Here is a 16,430-nt window from a genome sequence, read left to right on the forward strand (position 1 = left end):
CTGGGAAGGGTTGTGAAGGGTAAACAAAAGGAGGAGGCTGCAATGCTTGGTAAGAAATGTACGCATTATCCTGCCCATGTAATTGTAACCCCTCTATACAGTATGTTCACAAATAAAATAATTTTTAAAAAAAGAAAACTAACAATGACAGGTGCTGGCGAATATGTCGCCAAAAGGTAATGCTACTACACTGTTGTTCAGGATGTAAACTGGTTTAACAACTCTGGAAACAGCATGGAGGCTCCTCAAAAACTAAACATTGAACTCCCCTGTGACCCAGAAATCCCACTCCTGGGCATTTATCCAATTTACCATAATCTGGGCCATACTGAAGCCATCAGAACAACCATGTTAATTGCAGCATTGTTTACCACAGCTAAGATATGGACTCAACTTAGATGTCACTCAGTGGATGAATGGATCAAGAAACTTTCATATGTATATGAATTCTATACTTCCATCAGAACAAATGGCATTGTCCCATTCATAAGGAAATGGAAAGCCTTGGAAAATTATATTAAACAAAGTAAGCCAGACTAAAAGTAACATAGGTTGCATGTTTTCCCTCATTCGAATAATTAGAATGTGCCTATAATTCTACACATAAACCCAAAGCATAATAAAAGATATTCTATTGTATAACCCTCATGAGAATGTAAAACAGTGCTGTAGACATTGAAATACATATTAAGATTCCTCAAAAACCTAAAATAAAACAATCAAATTTCCTTATATATCATTCTTACACACATATGAGAAGAAAATTAATTCAGCATACAAAATACATTCCAGCACACCAGCACTAGAACCCATAAATGAGCATTGGACTCACTCTAGGATTCATCCATTCAACTAATAAATGAATAAAGACTCACTTTAGGATTCATCCATTCAACTAATAAATGAATAAGGAAGATGTGACACATACAAAATAGGGTATCACGGAGTATAAAGAGGAATGAAAGCATATCATTTCTAGGGAAATGTATTGGACTGGGAATCATGTCAAGTGACAGAAACCACAGTCAGAAATACAAATGTCACATGTTTCTGATCATAAATAAGAAGTAGACTAATAAAGAACTACATACAGAGGCCAATGAGAATATAGAGGGTTTAGAAAGAGACAGCAATGAGGGGCTAAATATGATTAAAATACATTATAAACATGTATGAAAACAGAATCCTTCAGTATTTTGTAAAATAAAAGAGGAAGGCACAGCAGAAAGAATAATGCTGGAGGTGAAATTACCTTGTATACATGTATGGAAATAACACAATGAACCCCTTTGTAATTAATATACAAAAATAAAAAGTGACTAATTCATCATGTTTTCTCATGACTTTGTTCTGATAGTCCTGATGCTATACTTGTTCCAATCTTTCTCTGTTCTTGCCAAATATATATCTTAGCTATTATACCTTCTAGGAAAATCTTTACTGAACCTGATTTTACTCATTCTAATATGTAGATATGACAGTAAATGGCCTTTATTACAGTGTTTCAATAGCACTTTTTTTTACAGGTTTGATTTCTCCATTCAACTGGGATAATTGAGAGTGAAGACATTGTCTCATTTGTCATAGTTATTTCACAGAGTAAAATACCAGCATATAGAAGAATCCCAATAAATGTTAATGAATAATTGCTTCATAAGTCAATTTTGAATTTCCATGCTAAGCTGAATGACTGTCTCATTCATTTATTCTGACCTATTACATACACAGGGGAAATATATACTTGTTAATGAAAAACTAAAGTATGATATTATGTTTTTAAGATGTGTTGATATTACAAAGTCTTTGTTAGTTTAAATGTTCAAACATTTGATTGGATAAATCTTTCTCTCTATAGTATAGTGCCTATAGTTATCAATTCTGCCTTTTACATTCAACATTTTGCTGAGTCATGGTTACAAAAAAACTATTAGTAAAAGCAATAATAGGAAAGTCGAAATTTTTGGAAGTGATGAAATATGTTTATTACATGGGCTGTAGTGATTTCAAAGTGCATGCTTATTTGCAATGTTGCTACAGTGTTTTCTACATCAGCATTACCTCATTGAAGTAGTGAAGTTGTATATAAAATGAATAAATTAGGTCATATTGTCAAGGAAAGTATGTTGGAGTATTAGTGTCCTGTGTTCAATCTAAGAAGAGAAAAATTACTTAACTTGGAAAATGAATAATGTCGAATAAAATCTCATATGAATGATGGTTCCTAGATTTTGATAACCACTTCTACCACATTGTAATACATCAACATAAGGGAGGCTGGGTTAAGGGTCTGAGGGAAATCTTCACTACTTTAAAAGTTTTCTGTGAATCTAAAAGTATTGCAAAACAATATTCATTTTAAAAAGTAGGGGAGAGGTTGTCCAATAATTCGAATGTGCATAAGGTCATTGAATAGTAGACTTAAGATGGTTAAAATGGTAGGTTTTATTCAGTATGTGTATTTTACCAAAATAAACAAATGGTTAAATAGTTGGGTCTGCTCAGGAAAAGGCACAGTAAAGAGAAATGCGATGGCAATTTTTAAACATTCTTTGCACTTCTTCAGTGTTCCAGGCACTGCACTAGAAATAGAAAGGTATTTTTATATCCACTGTGACTGATGAGTCCATGCAGGCTCCATGAGTTTAGATAATTATCATATCTATACCCTACTCCAAGCCTACTTTCATCCATATTTAAGAGAGAAGCCCTGGAGTGCATATTTTTTCAAAGCAATCCAGATGATTCAATGATCAGCCAAATTTGAGAACCATTGCTCTGAGGCTTTTATATCCACTGCCTTTAAGAGACTATTTCTCTTATCTTAAAGATGAAAGGAGTGTCGTGTTTAATATGGACCTGAGACTGGACAGACTCTTATAGCTCAAGGTCAAGGCATTGAATTCTGAAGTAAATCTAGCAGAGCAAAGCAGAAAGAGAAATATCATAGAACTTGATCAGATGTGCTCTGGATAAAGCTCCAACTGGAGAGAGGTAATTTCCATGGAAAATTCTTGGGCATATATTGGAGGCTAAACTCAGCTCCACAATATCAATGGGAATAGTTAGCTATTTCTCGTCTTCTATCTCCATAGATGTCATTGACTGCAGAGACCTCTGGTCGCCAGGGAATTTTTAGACAGAGTAAAAAGGCAATTAGAGGCAGGCTAGGTTGATAGATTAGGGAAGTATGCTTAGAAGTTCACCAATAAACAAGCAAACACTTAAAGAAACAAACAATTATGCTTCCTATTTTACTGAAAAATAGAAGCAATTAAAAGACACTTCCACAGACTTCCAGCAGTTTATCTTCACACCTATCTACATCTGTGCCTATGTACAGTGTCTATTCTGTTATAATTATGAACTAACTATGCTCCAATATAAACAGCAACTTGCCCACAATTCTCATTTAATATTCAACCTTCTCAAACGGTGACATGAAGATCTTGTTTTTTCCTGTGGGATTTTTCACTTTAAAAGACAGCCATACTGCCACTTCTCCCATCTATTAAAAATATCTAACTAATCACACAAAAGTACCAGAATTAAAAAATAGTTGTCTTGATATCTTCATCACACTTCCTGCTGAACCATCTACCACCACATTTCTGTAATCTATTCCACTGTATAACTGTCTATATAGCTAATCTGAAATTCCTCTCCTATCAGTCCTTCTTGAAATAAAGCTTTGCCTCTGTGGTTCCACCAAAAGGGAACTTGGCCAAGGTTACTTATGGCCTCCTTATTGTTAATGTCAGTGGCAAGCCCTAATTGCTCAACTCATTAGTAACTCAACATTGCTTAGAAACATTTGTGCACTTGGTGTCCAACACCAAGTTTTATGCTTCTTCATTGACTGTTCCTTCTGACATTCCTGATTCCTCTTTAATGTCTTGATTTCTAAACTTTGGATGATGCTATATTTAGACTCACTCTTTGCACTTTTATTCCTTGTTATATGCATTCACTCCTTTGGAGATAATAAAGTAACTTCTTTGTTTAAAATAGTGGCAACCTAGTACCCTCCATTCTATCTGCATTCCTACATCTCTGAAATATGCAGAACTCCCATATTTAGTTTGCTGGACTGTGCAATAAAATGTCCACACCAAAGGACTTACGTTATAGTAAAGATGGTACAGTGGTGTAGCTGCTAGTTTAAAAATCATGATATAATGAAAGACATGACTGGGGTGCCAGTTTATGGGTAAACTCAGATGCAGTAAACCATCATCCTAAGAGACACAAAATGTACTCTAAATGATGCAACACTGTATTGTTCTTTATTCTCTCTATTAAGAGTGCATAATCCTGGAAGAAAGTCATACATCTAGGAACAGGCTCTTACTATTCCCAGGAACTAACTGTCAGAATTTGTCCTTGCCAGTCTAGCATTCTGGGCCCTCTAGTTTTAGCAGTGTGAATTCCCAGAGTAGAAAATGTTATGCCCAGGGACACAATAAATATATCATGAAACATTAAACTATGACCTTGCCTCTTTCCATTGACACTAGGTACACCAAGAAACCAGCAAACACAGATAGGCATTACTTTCCTGGCAGGCATTTTGGGCCTTGAACTTCAAGAAGAAGGTAGAGTTGCCACATTATAATAGAGTAAAATAAATACATTTGACAAGGGATACATTTACATATTTCTTTATTATTTTGTTGCCCAGTTTTGAAAGGAAATAAATTGAAGGTCTCATCAGGTGCAAAAAGCCTGACAACTAAGTTTGAAGATAGTTCAAAGTGGAGAGTAGAAGTTAGATCAACTAAATAATTCATCAAACTAGTTGTTTGGTGGTAGAGGATTTGGTTTATGTACAATGAATGCTTCAGGAGGGAGATGGTGTGTATAAAATGGGGTCTTCTAAGCCAAATTTAGCCTAGGGTTGGTGGGTCAGTCTGGGGATATTCCTCTTCTGCATTTCCCTCAGGCAAAACCCTTCAAATGTCTAAAGGATCTTTAGCTAGATGTTTCATGGGGCAAGTAAATCTCGGGAAACAGGGCTGTCTAGTACAGTGATCCCACACTTATCATGGGATTTACGTTCCAGAAACCCCCTCGATAGGTAAAAATCCGTCACGTATTACTTCACGCATTTTCACTTATCAAGAGGGTCTCTGGAACATAGGTGAGGGATCACTATGATTTTTTTTATTGTAAAGGTGATGTACAGAGGGGTTACAATTACATAAGTTAGGTAATGAGTACATTTATTATTGAACAGTGTTTGCCCCGGCTCTTGTTTTCTCCCACTCCCCCCCCCCACTACTTCCCTCTGCCTAAGTTGTGTAAAGTTCATTTCCAACATAGTGAGTATCGCTGTCATGCATTAAAAAAAAAGCTCACCCTACAGTGAAGCTGCAGTAAATGAACAGCAATCTAGCTAGGGACAACTGTGACTGATGCTTTGGGTAGACTGCACAACCCATTCCAACACATACCTATAGAACTGAGTTCGTTCAAGAGAACAGGCCAGCCCCTGCTCTTGAGAATTTTCAGGGCTCACTGCTCTGAGCTCATTTACTCTTCCTAGTTTGCCCTTGCTAAAAGTTGCATCTTTTGCTCAGGATGGCACAAGGAAAGGGATCCTCCCTTTAATGACTGGCAAGACTACACAAACTCCAAAGTCAGCTAGAGGTAACTCTTAGGCATCATTCCATCTTTAATGTGTGTGTGTGTGTGTGTGTGTGTGTATGTGTGTGGTCATGGGGCTTGAACTGTGGGCCTGAGTGCTGCCTCTGAGCTCTTCAGCTCATGGCCAGCTCTCTACCACTTCAGCCACAGAGCCACTTCCGGTTTTCTGGTGGTTTATTGGAAAAATAGTCTCAGGGGCTTTCCTGCTTGGGCTGGCTTTGAAATGTGATTGTCAGATATCAGCCTCCTGAGTAGCTAAGATTACAGACGTGAGTCACTGGTGCCTGGCTTCCACCTTTAATTTTAAGTGCCTGCTTGAATTGACCTTATGGGGCTTTTGCTGTGACTGTTATATAGTTCAACCTCTCCCTCTTCATAAACCTGCTTTCTTTATTTTACCATAGATGTTTGCTTCAGAGAGCATTTCCTCAAATCCACTACATGACTGTTGCATATGTCACTTCTATTTAGTACAGCTTACAATATTTGTACCAGTTTTGTAGATTTTTCCCACATTTAGACTGTGTGGCTTAAATAATGTGCCTTCAGCACATCCTAGAGTATTTACCGAATAAGTGAAAAAACTTCTTGTGACCTAATGACCATAAAATGAGTTTTAATTGTGCATACTGAATTGCAGCATGGCATTAGGAAGGCATGTAAGTAAATAGAGGGGTCTATGAGAATGAGGGCATAGAGACAGAATGTTTTGTGTGGAAGATTCTGGAATTTGATGAGATATAAAGACTTTTTCTGGAGAAAAGGTTGTGGGTGATTCTAAAGTCATGTGTGTAAGAAAAAATTGGGAACCCTGAGATAATAGAAGAATATCTGGAAGTTTATTTGTCTCAACAAATAAAAACCTATTTTCCTAAAGCTCTTTAATTTGTCCTGTCATATACAAACATATACCTGGGAATTTTGCATTGATGTGGGGGGGTGATTGCCACTATCTATCTCCTAAAATAAATAGAAATGGTTTCTGAAGCATTTGATGTAATTTATGGAAATTTTAATAAATGCATCTGAATAAATTCAAGGCAATTTTTGAGAGAATGTATTTAATTTGATAGCATATATAAACAGTAAAATTACCAAGCTCATTGGTAATAGGTATGGTTTTCTTTTAGAATAGTTAGCACTTTTCTTATGAAAAATTTTAATTTCTAGAAATTGTTTTTAAGTAGTTGTACAAAAGAGTTGCCATTCAATAAACCAGTTTATGAATATAATGCATCTTGGTCAATGTCATCTGTTTTCAAGATTCTCACCCATCCCATAAATATGTTAGAAACAATCTCAAGAAAGAAAAAAACACTTGTGTCCTTATCTTGGGGTTCATTTTCCTAACATCAACTTATCTGACCATTTCTGCTTTTCTCAGTCATATACTAGTTATTGCAAATAAGGGAAACCATGGGACCTATGTTTCTTTGGGCCTGGCTTACTTCACTTAATATAATTTTTTCCAAGCCTTTCCTTTTCCTAACAAATGGGGCAATGTCATTCTTTCCATCCCTCCCAACCCAATTCTTCCCTCACTTTTCTTAATTTTGTAGGATAAATATTGAATTCTTGACTGTGCTCTCCCCCCCTGTATTTGTCCATCTCCCTCCCCTTGACCCCACATCAGCCCTTCCAAGTACCTACTCCGTAGTGTTCATTTTGTATTACTTTGTCTTTGTTTTTCTAAGGGATCACACTATTTGTGTTCTCCCTTAAATCTACCATCTTTCAGTTAATATATTTGTATACATTTCCATACCACCCAATGTATTTATTTATAAGTTCATAAGCTAAATGTACTTTTTATATATGATGGCAAACTTGCAACCTTTGTCCTTTTGGGCCTGATTTATTTCACTTAACATATTTTTTGCCTAGATCTTTTCTTTTCTTTGCAAATGATACAAGCTCATTCTTTCTGATGAATGAGTAAAATTCCACTGTACATATATAACTCATTTTCTTGATAGATTCATCTATGGAGGAACATCTAGATACAATAGATACAATAAATTCATTTTTTGTTTAAACATACTCATCTGCTTGCTATTCTACCTCTGTTTGCCAACAGTCAACTGTGCAATACAGCAATCCCCCAATAGTGATAAAGCAGTACTGTCAGGTTTTCTGATGTTTTCTTTCCCTCTTATAGGGTATTTTCCACAGTTAAATACTTAGGCACTTGTAAATATATCCAAGTTCAAAATCAGCTGTTTGTTTATGATATTTCACTGCTTGAGATATTGTTAGTGTCCTTCCCTCTAGTGACACAGAATTCCATACTGAGCAGATCTTTCATGTGGGAAGTGCTATTGTATTGACATAATATTCATTGACTACAGCTAAATCTCCTTGACTATTGGCGTCAAATTGATATCATAAGGACAATTCATGTATTGGTGAAATGAATATGTTTCTATTGTATTGATTAGTTTGAGATGTGAAAATGGTGGATTTCTAAGTATTTGAATCTGTAAATGTGTCTAACAGATGTTGTTGCTCTAGGAACTGAGTTGACATGCATGTTTCCACATTGAATGTCTAACAGCTATTTCCAGAATATCTGCTAAATGTAGAGTCAGGAACATAGATTCTAGTATTGCCTTCAGTAAAACAATATCCTGCTTTTAATTTGAAGAAACTTGATAACAGTAGTGTGATCATGTATTTAATGCCTCCTGTCATGTCATTTTGTACTCCAAAGAGTTCTCTAAGGAATGGTTTATTACACTCATTTTATAGACTTAAAAATGAGGCTTAAGCAGTTTAACTCTCTTATATCAGCTTACCAAGAACCAATATTCAAGTCCTGATGCCATTCTGGAATTCCTGCCTTTTCTACAAAGTTCTGCCTTCTCATTCATCATTCAAAAGACAGAAATAATAATGCTTGATGTAGAATTTTGCAATTTTGTGTGTGCATATATATGAGAAAAGAGAGAGATGACGTAGATCTAATGATAAAATGAAATGAAGAAGTAGTCATGGAATAAATTACAAAGTGTGGTGTAAGTGTCCTCAGATCTAACCTTGAAAATTGTTTATGCCCTTTATGCTCCATTATGTTATTGGATCTTTAACGAGTTGCCTGTGTTGTTTTGAGAGTATTTCCTTCTCTTGGAAGCAAAACCAGTCAGAGTTCCATTAAAGATGTATAACAAGCTAAGACTTTTTTTTTTACAATGACTAGAGTATAGAACATGATGCTAGGAATTTTACAAGCAAAATATAGATTGTCAAAATAACATAGATACATCTTCTGTAATTAAGAAAAGTATGCCTTGCATTTTATTTGTCCGTACTCAAAAAATCCCAGAATAAGACTTGACTTTATGTACCATTTGAGGGCATTATAATGACCATTATTTCTTTGATAAGGAAAAATTAAATTAATGGTAATAAATAACTTGCTACTAAACATAGTAAGTAGAATTGCCAGGTTGTGGGCTCATGTCTGTGGGATTTTCATGCGACATTTCTCAACACTAGCTGAAACTTCCGGATTGTGTGCTATTATTGAGCAAAAAGTGGGCTCCAGAGAAAGGAAGAAGTTTTCCATGTAATTGTTTGTTGAAACATTTACATGTAGAACTAAGTTCCTTTGGCTCCCTTGACATTCCCATGTCTTTCCCATATGTATTAAGTGTGTCTTAGAAAAGGATAGATAAGGACACAAATGTTTTTTTTTTCTTTCTTGTTATTGTTTCTAACATATTTATAAGGTGATTTTTTGCTGCTTTATATGTTCCTCCCCCACGGTATAATCGCTGTTGTCACTGTATTTGATATTGGTATAATTTGGGGAGGGGAAGGGAAAAAACAGGGATACATGTGGACCCATAACATCAATGAGATGTACAAGATGCTATGTTGAAAAACAAACTCTACAACTTTGATGGTGGGGGGGGGGAGGGGGAGCGGGGCTGGAGGGGCAGAGTATAGTCCTGGATGTGGGAGGGCAGTGATGGTAGGGGAAAAACAAAGGAAGAGGCAACAGTGCTTGACAAAGAATGTACTCATTACCTTGCTCATGTAATTGTAACCTCTCTGTATGGTATTTTCACAATAAAAAACTTACTAAAAAAAAAAAGAAAAGAACATCACTCTGTCTTTTTTGTGATACTAAACCAAGTTTAAATGCTGATATCACTCAGCTGGGCAAAATATCTCTTTCTGTTCAACAAACATATATTATCTGCCTACTGCCTTCCAGGTACTACAGTATGTATAGGGATCAAAAAGATTAGAAAATTATTGAAATATACTGACATTCCTGTAATAGTGATATGTGCTTCTGTGCTGTGAAAAGTATAAACTGAATGACGACCTTGAATGCATTTTATTTAACCTCTAATGCAGTTTCTTTGTGTTCTTTCTTTATATAGCCTTTCCATAAAATCTTGATACTTCTTACTTAATCAAAAAATTTATTGGCTCATCATTTTTTGCATATCAATAGAAAAGAAAAGCCATTTTCCCAATATTTCAAAATACTAATAAACATTATGCATTTCTCCATAATAATGTTGAATAAGCTAATGTAAATATCAAATACTTTGGCTTTGCGACTGGTTTACATCAAATCGCTAGCAGAGGAAAAGTACTTGATTGGCTTTAGGTGACATCATAGGAATTTCTGGGCAGATGACTATTGCTCTAATCATGCAGAGAAGAGCTCTATGTGAGGTAGTCTCAACACTCAAATTAAACATTCTCAGTGTGTGACTAATCTTGGACTTGAGCACAGATTGATGACCACATTTAAATGATTGGTATCAGTGAGCAGTACATAAGTTTCTGCAGGCTTGCTTGACTTTACAGCTTATCACAAACATGACAGTGATTTATGTGAATTCATAATATTATTATAAAACCTTCATAATTATGGATTGTTGGTTAAAATCAGAATCAACAGTGAACCTGAAAAATAGTAATAATACAGATCACATGAATTAATTATAGCTTACTAAATGCAGTTTAGGACGAAAACTGTTCCACTGCAGGGCCCGGGGAGGTGGTGTAAAAGGTGGTTTGAAGGTTAGAATCCAAGGAATTGGCTCATTTGCAATTCCTAATTTTCCTTCTATTTTTGTTTTCTACTTTCTTTTATCCTAATTTAGGGTTTCTTTTGAGAGACACCTGAAACTTCATATGTAATTGGGGAAATTAATTGGTTCCTTCTTTCTGAATCATCTCTGTTGTATGTTTTTCTGTGTCTGTGGACTAAATAAAGGTTCCTTCCTTCACTACCAAACATATAAGAGAAATTGTTAAGTTCTTTCCCACAGAATCTAAAGTAGAAATTCAGTGTCTATTTTAATATTATTTCATTGTTACTTAAAAGTACAAAATTTGTTTGTATATCCTTTTTGCATCTTTGAAGTGTGCCCAAGTATACTATTCTATCACAACTATTTGTGCTCTATATTGTCTTTCCATAGACCTTCTTTCAAAAAATATTGCTGTCAACCAAGTACAGAGCTTCAGGATTGTACAATGAGCACAGGAGACAGGTGTAGGATGCTGACAATTTCAATACAAAACTGTCTACATAGAAAAGATTATGTCTCAAAGCAATAACAACAATTTTTTTGGGGGGTCCGGTTGTGGGGCCTGAATTCTGGGCCTGGGCGCTGTCCCTCAGCTCTTCAGCTCAAGGCTAGCGCTCTACCACTTGAGCCACAGCACCACTTCCAGCTTTTTTCCTTTTGCTTATGTGGTGCTGAGGAATCGAACCCAGGGCCTCAGGCATGCATGGCAAGCACTCTACCACTGAGCCACCTTCCTAGCCCCAACAACAATTTTTAAAAACCCTCATGATCTACTGAAATGAGAGGAGCTTTGATGAAATAGAAATTGAAATATATAATGACATGTCTAAAAACACAGAACAAACTATATTTTTCAGGCATAATAAAAATAAAATGCTGTCAAAATTTAACTGTAGTAAATATACACATATCATCTCTCTGTCTGTCTGTCTATCTCCAATGATGCAAAGAGTCTAATGAAACTCATTGAACACTGTCAGGAAAAAGGTGGAGGAGGCCTGATCTCTGGGCCTGGGCGCTGTCCCTAAGCTCTTCAGATCAAGGCTAGCACTCTACCACTTGAGCCACAGCATCACTTCTGGCTTTTTTCTTTTTGCTTATGTGGTACTCAGGAATCGAACCCAGGGCCTCGAGCATGCAAGGCAAGCGCTCTACCACTGAGCCACCTTCCCAGCCCATAGGTGAAGTTTTTGGCAAAGTAAACTGTACACTTGTATGGAAATATCACAGTGAAATCCCCTTGAGTTATTAATATATGCTAATTAAAAATAAAAATTTAGATACTTTAAAGTTTACAATTAGTGACACCTTGAAAGTTCACATTCTGAGTGTTTATACTTAACCACCACAAACTGAGTCTTAGCTACAATGGTAGAGTTAGCTAAACACACAACACAAGTTTTTGTTGGCCCATGTTCTTACTGTATGCCCTTCCACCAGGCAGCCATTCCCAAACTGTAGGCTACGTATTACCATGGCCAATGCCACAGTAGAACAAGGATCATAGTTAAGTTATACATATGATGCTCATATTTAAAGTCTATAGCCACTTCCTTTAACAGGACAGAGCAATTTAATTGTTCAAGGTGTGAAGTGAAAGTTTCCCTGCCAGATTTAGCACGGAAGTTAATTTTTTCTGTCACTATGATGGGAAACTTAACGAAAGTGCTAAAAATTGGAGTCAAGAAACTGAAGAGAGAGACCGAAGGGCCATCTAAGCACCATCAAAACTAATCCATTTTGGGCTTTATTGGCTTTTGTATCCAAATTTTTTTTTTTTTTGTCGGCCGTGGGGCTTGAACTCTGGGCTTGGGCGCTGTCCCTCAGCTCTTCAACTCAAGGTGAGTGCTCTACCACTTGAGCCACAGCCCCACTTCCAGTTTTCTGGTGGTTTATTGGAGATAGGAGTCTCATGGTCTCTCCTGCCCGGGCTGGCTTTGAACCGCGATCCTCAGATCTCAGCCTCTTGAGTAGCTAGGATTACAGGCGTGAGCCACCAGCGCCAGGCTTGTATCCAAATTTTTATTTCCATCAATAGAGAACAGTGTGAACTTCTTTTTTCGACATAATGCCTTGTACATCTCATTGTTGCAATGGGTCCAACCTGTATCCCTATTTAAACAATTTGTTTTTTCCCTTCCCCTCCACAAATTATATCAACATCAAATACAGTGAAAGCAGGGCTTATACCATGGGGGAGGGACATACAAAGCAACAAAGAAATCATCTTATAAATATGTTGGAAACAATTGCAAGAAAGAAAAAAAAAACATTTGAATCCTTATCTTGGGTTGGGGACACTTGTGGTAGGTGGGTGTGGGAGTGGGAGGTGGAGAGGGGAAGGGAAGGTATGGGGAAACAAAGGAGGAGGCAACAATGTTTGATAAGAAATGTACTCACTATCTTGCCCATGTAATTGTAACCCCTCTATATGGTATTTTCACAAAAAAAAAAAAAAAACAGAACAGTGTGGCAATGGATTTGAATCCTGTGTCTGATTGTGCTTGGATTTAGAAAGATTAAAGAACTGCTTGTTTAGCAAATTTATCAAATAATGGATTACATCTCAAGTGTTTCCACATGAGCTTAAATTCTAACTAAAATTACCTTTTGTGGAAATAATAAGGCATTTAGGAGGACAACTACTTGTTTCCTGCTTGTGTGTGTGTGGGGGGGTGTGGGTGTGGGTGTGGGTGTGGTGATGGTAGGGCTTGAATTTAGGGCCTGGAGGCTATCCCTGATCTTTTCTTTTCTCAAGGCTAGCACTTTACCACTTGAGCCACACCTCCACTTTGGGACTTTTGGTACTTAATTGCAGATAAGAGTCTCACAGGCTTTCATGCCCAGCAGTCTTTGAACCATAATCCTCAGATTTCAGCCTCCTGAGCATCTGGGATTTCAGGGGTGAGCCACCATACCTAGCTTTTGTTTCCTGTTTTAATTGTTTGTCCAGCAGCCTTCATAAATCCCTTTAACTCTATAACATATCAAATTGATGTTACTTCAAAAGCATAAGATAGGTGCTAAGTCTCCAATTTTAATATAAAAAAGTTGAAAAGCAATTTCTACTATTTAAACTAATTTCATACCAACATAAGATTGTATTATATACAGTTGTGAAAATCTGTAATAGTGGTTTTTGCCTGGAAACTTTTTGCATAGGTGCAGAGAGACTGAAACATGAATATATTAAGATAAATTTCAGCAAGATTAAGTCAAGGAAGGATTAAAGTTTGAGTGTTTGTAATACAATTCTGGTGGTGTTCCTCAGTTAAGGGATTAAAACTTTCACAATGGTAGATAATAATGAAAACATCTTATCAGATATACAGCAAAAGCTGGAAACAATGGAGGGTATTTCCAGTCAAGTGTTTGCAGCACTGAATATATAAATGCTGCAGATATGACCAAGAACATCAGAATCTTTGGCTTGAACCAATTTTTCTTGTACTGAAGCTGCTAATAAGTAGAGCAAGAGGAAGCCTTTAGGCTCTAGCATGAGCCTAAAATATTTAATAAGCTTCTTGGTCCTCTAATGCTTCTGAAATTATTTGCCTAAAGTATATCTTCTCTCACAAATCAATACTGAGGAGTTCAAGTAATAATTTGAGCGCCACAGGGTGAAGAAGGGAGATTTCTAAGGATTCAGATCATATCATAGAGGCCAAGTCTTAAATTAGAGGTTAGAATACTGTTTCTTTAGGCATACTAAATAAACTGCATGTTAGAGCAGAAAAATTAGCACTCTACTATGCACAATAGTCAAGCAATCTTGGAAAATGTAAAATGCTATTATATTTAGGTGTTGAAGTTCTGAGTCAGTTGAAACAAACGCATATTTGGCATGCATAAGGCCCTGTGTTCAGTCCCAAGTATCATAAATAAAAATATTATTTAGAAATATTGCCAGGCTTAGTGATAGTATGTGCCTGTAATCCCAGTTCTCAGGAGGTGGAGAAAGAATGATCAAGAGTTTAAGGCCAGCCTGATCTCTATAAGGAGTTTTTGTATCAAAACAAGACAAAACAGGTTAACAATCACATAACTGTTAAGAACAGTCTCATTTTTCTTTCTTCCTTTTTTTTTTTTGGTAATTCTAGAGCTGTCTTATCATTTTAACCAAGAAGTAATGGAAGAAAGTCTCAGTATACTCAAAGACAAGATATATTTTCCCCAAGTGAGAAAATGAACCTAAGAAAAACATTTATATGCTGTTTCAGGAAATCTTGTATCCCTTTTGAGTTCTAGCTTACGTTTTATTATCTGATAGTTATAATGTATTTATAGACAAATTGTTGAATGGGAATTATTTTTTGGAAAAGGATTCATCCAAAATAATTGAAAGAATACATCTCTGAGTTATTTGTACACTCATGGTCAGCATTTCACACGCCACACACACACACACACACACAATTCAACATTAAAAAGGAAGAAAAATTTGACATGTTAGTATGTGGGTGAAAACTGTATGATATACTCCAAATAATAAATCAAAGAGAATACTATATATTCCCATTTATGTAAGGTATTAATAGAGTAAAAATTACAAGCAAACAAAGGAATGGCTATATCAGTAGGTGGTTGGTCATAGGAATAAGTAAATAATAATTTTTAAAGACAATTTTAATGTGTCTATTTAAACAATGAACCACACTATTATAGAATACATATAAGGGACAAAGAATTAATATGATAAAAGAAACTAACAAACCTATTGCCCCATTTCATTGTATACATGGTTTCATTTTGTAACAAGACTAGGTATAATGTTTAGTATGAATGTCATACATAACTTTATTATTTATAGTTCTCTTGTTGCACAATAGTTCAGTGGACTTGTTCATCTTACATATTTGCTGCTCTTCATTCTCAGAACTACATCTCTTCCATTTCATTTCTGATGACGAATTATTATTCAAAATGATATGGAGATGGACATTGGAGATGATTGCATGACTATCAGTTTTTAATGTCTTGAAAACATAAATGCAGTATTTATGGTAAATTTTATATGCATGATATTGAAATATAAGTGGGGAAATGCATATAGATTGAGCTAAAGGAAAGGAGAAGAGTCAGATATATGTTTAATGGGAGTTGAGTTTTAAAGAAAAGCTACATCCTTTAAATTACGCTTATGTGTCAGAAAAAGTATCTGTGGACTTCTATAATTTCTGAAACATAAAGGCAAGCAGATATTTCAATATACAGTGACGATTACACTGAAGAAAGCAAAATAAAAAATCAATAGTGAAATATATATTTAAGACGCAGGGCACGGACATTTGGGGAGGGGAAGTGAAATAACAAAAAGCTGAAATAAGAATACGGGTTGACTCATTGTAACAATGAGATATACAAGACACTGTGTTGAAAACACTTTACAGCTTGGGGGATAGGAGAGTTAGAGAGATGGGGAAGGAAGGGATAGTAAGGGAAAAGCAAAGGAGGAGGTAACAATGCTCGATAGGAAATGTACTCATTACCTTACTCATGTAACTGTAACCCATCTATACAGTATCTTTACAATAAAAAACATTAAAAATTTAAAGGGAAAAATATGCTAACTCACTTGTGACACAAAACCTTCATTTCAAGAAACCATAGGCATTGTAGCAGAGGCAAGAAGAATAAATAAGGATAAGAGTTCAAGATATAGGGAGGCGACAAGATGGCGGAGGAGAAGCTGGAATCTGAACAAGCTCTCGCATAGAAAGCAGTTTTAGA

Source organism: Dipodomys ordii, unplaced genomic scaffold, assembly GCF_000151885.1.
Source record: "Dipodomys ordii isolate 6190 unplaced genomic scaffold, Dord_2.0 Scaffold89, whole genome shotgun sequence".
NCBI classification, from domain to species: domain Eukaryota; kingdom Metazoa; phylum Chordata; class Mammalia; order Rodentia; family Heteromyidae; genus Dipodomys; species Dipodomys ordii.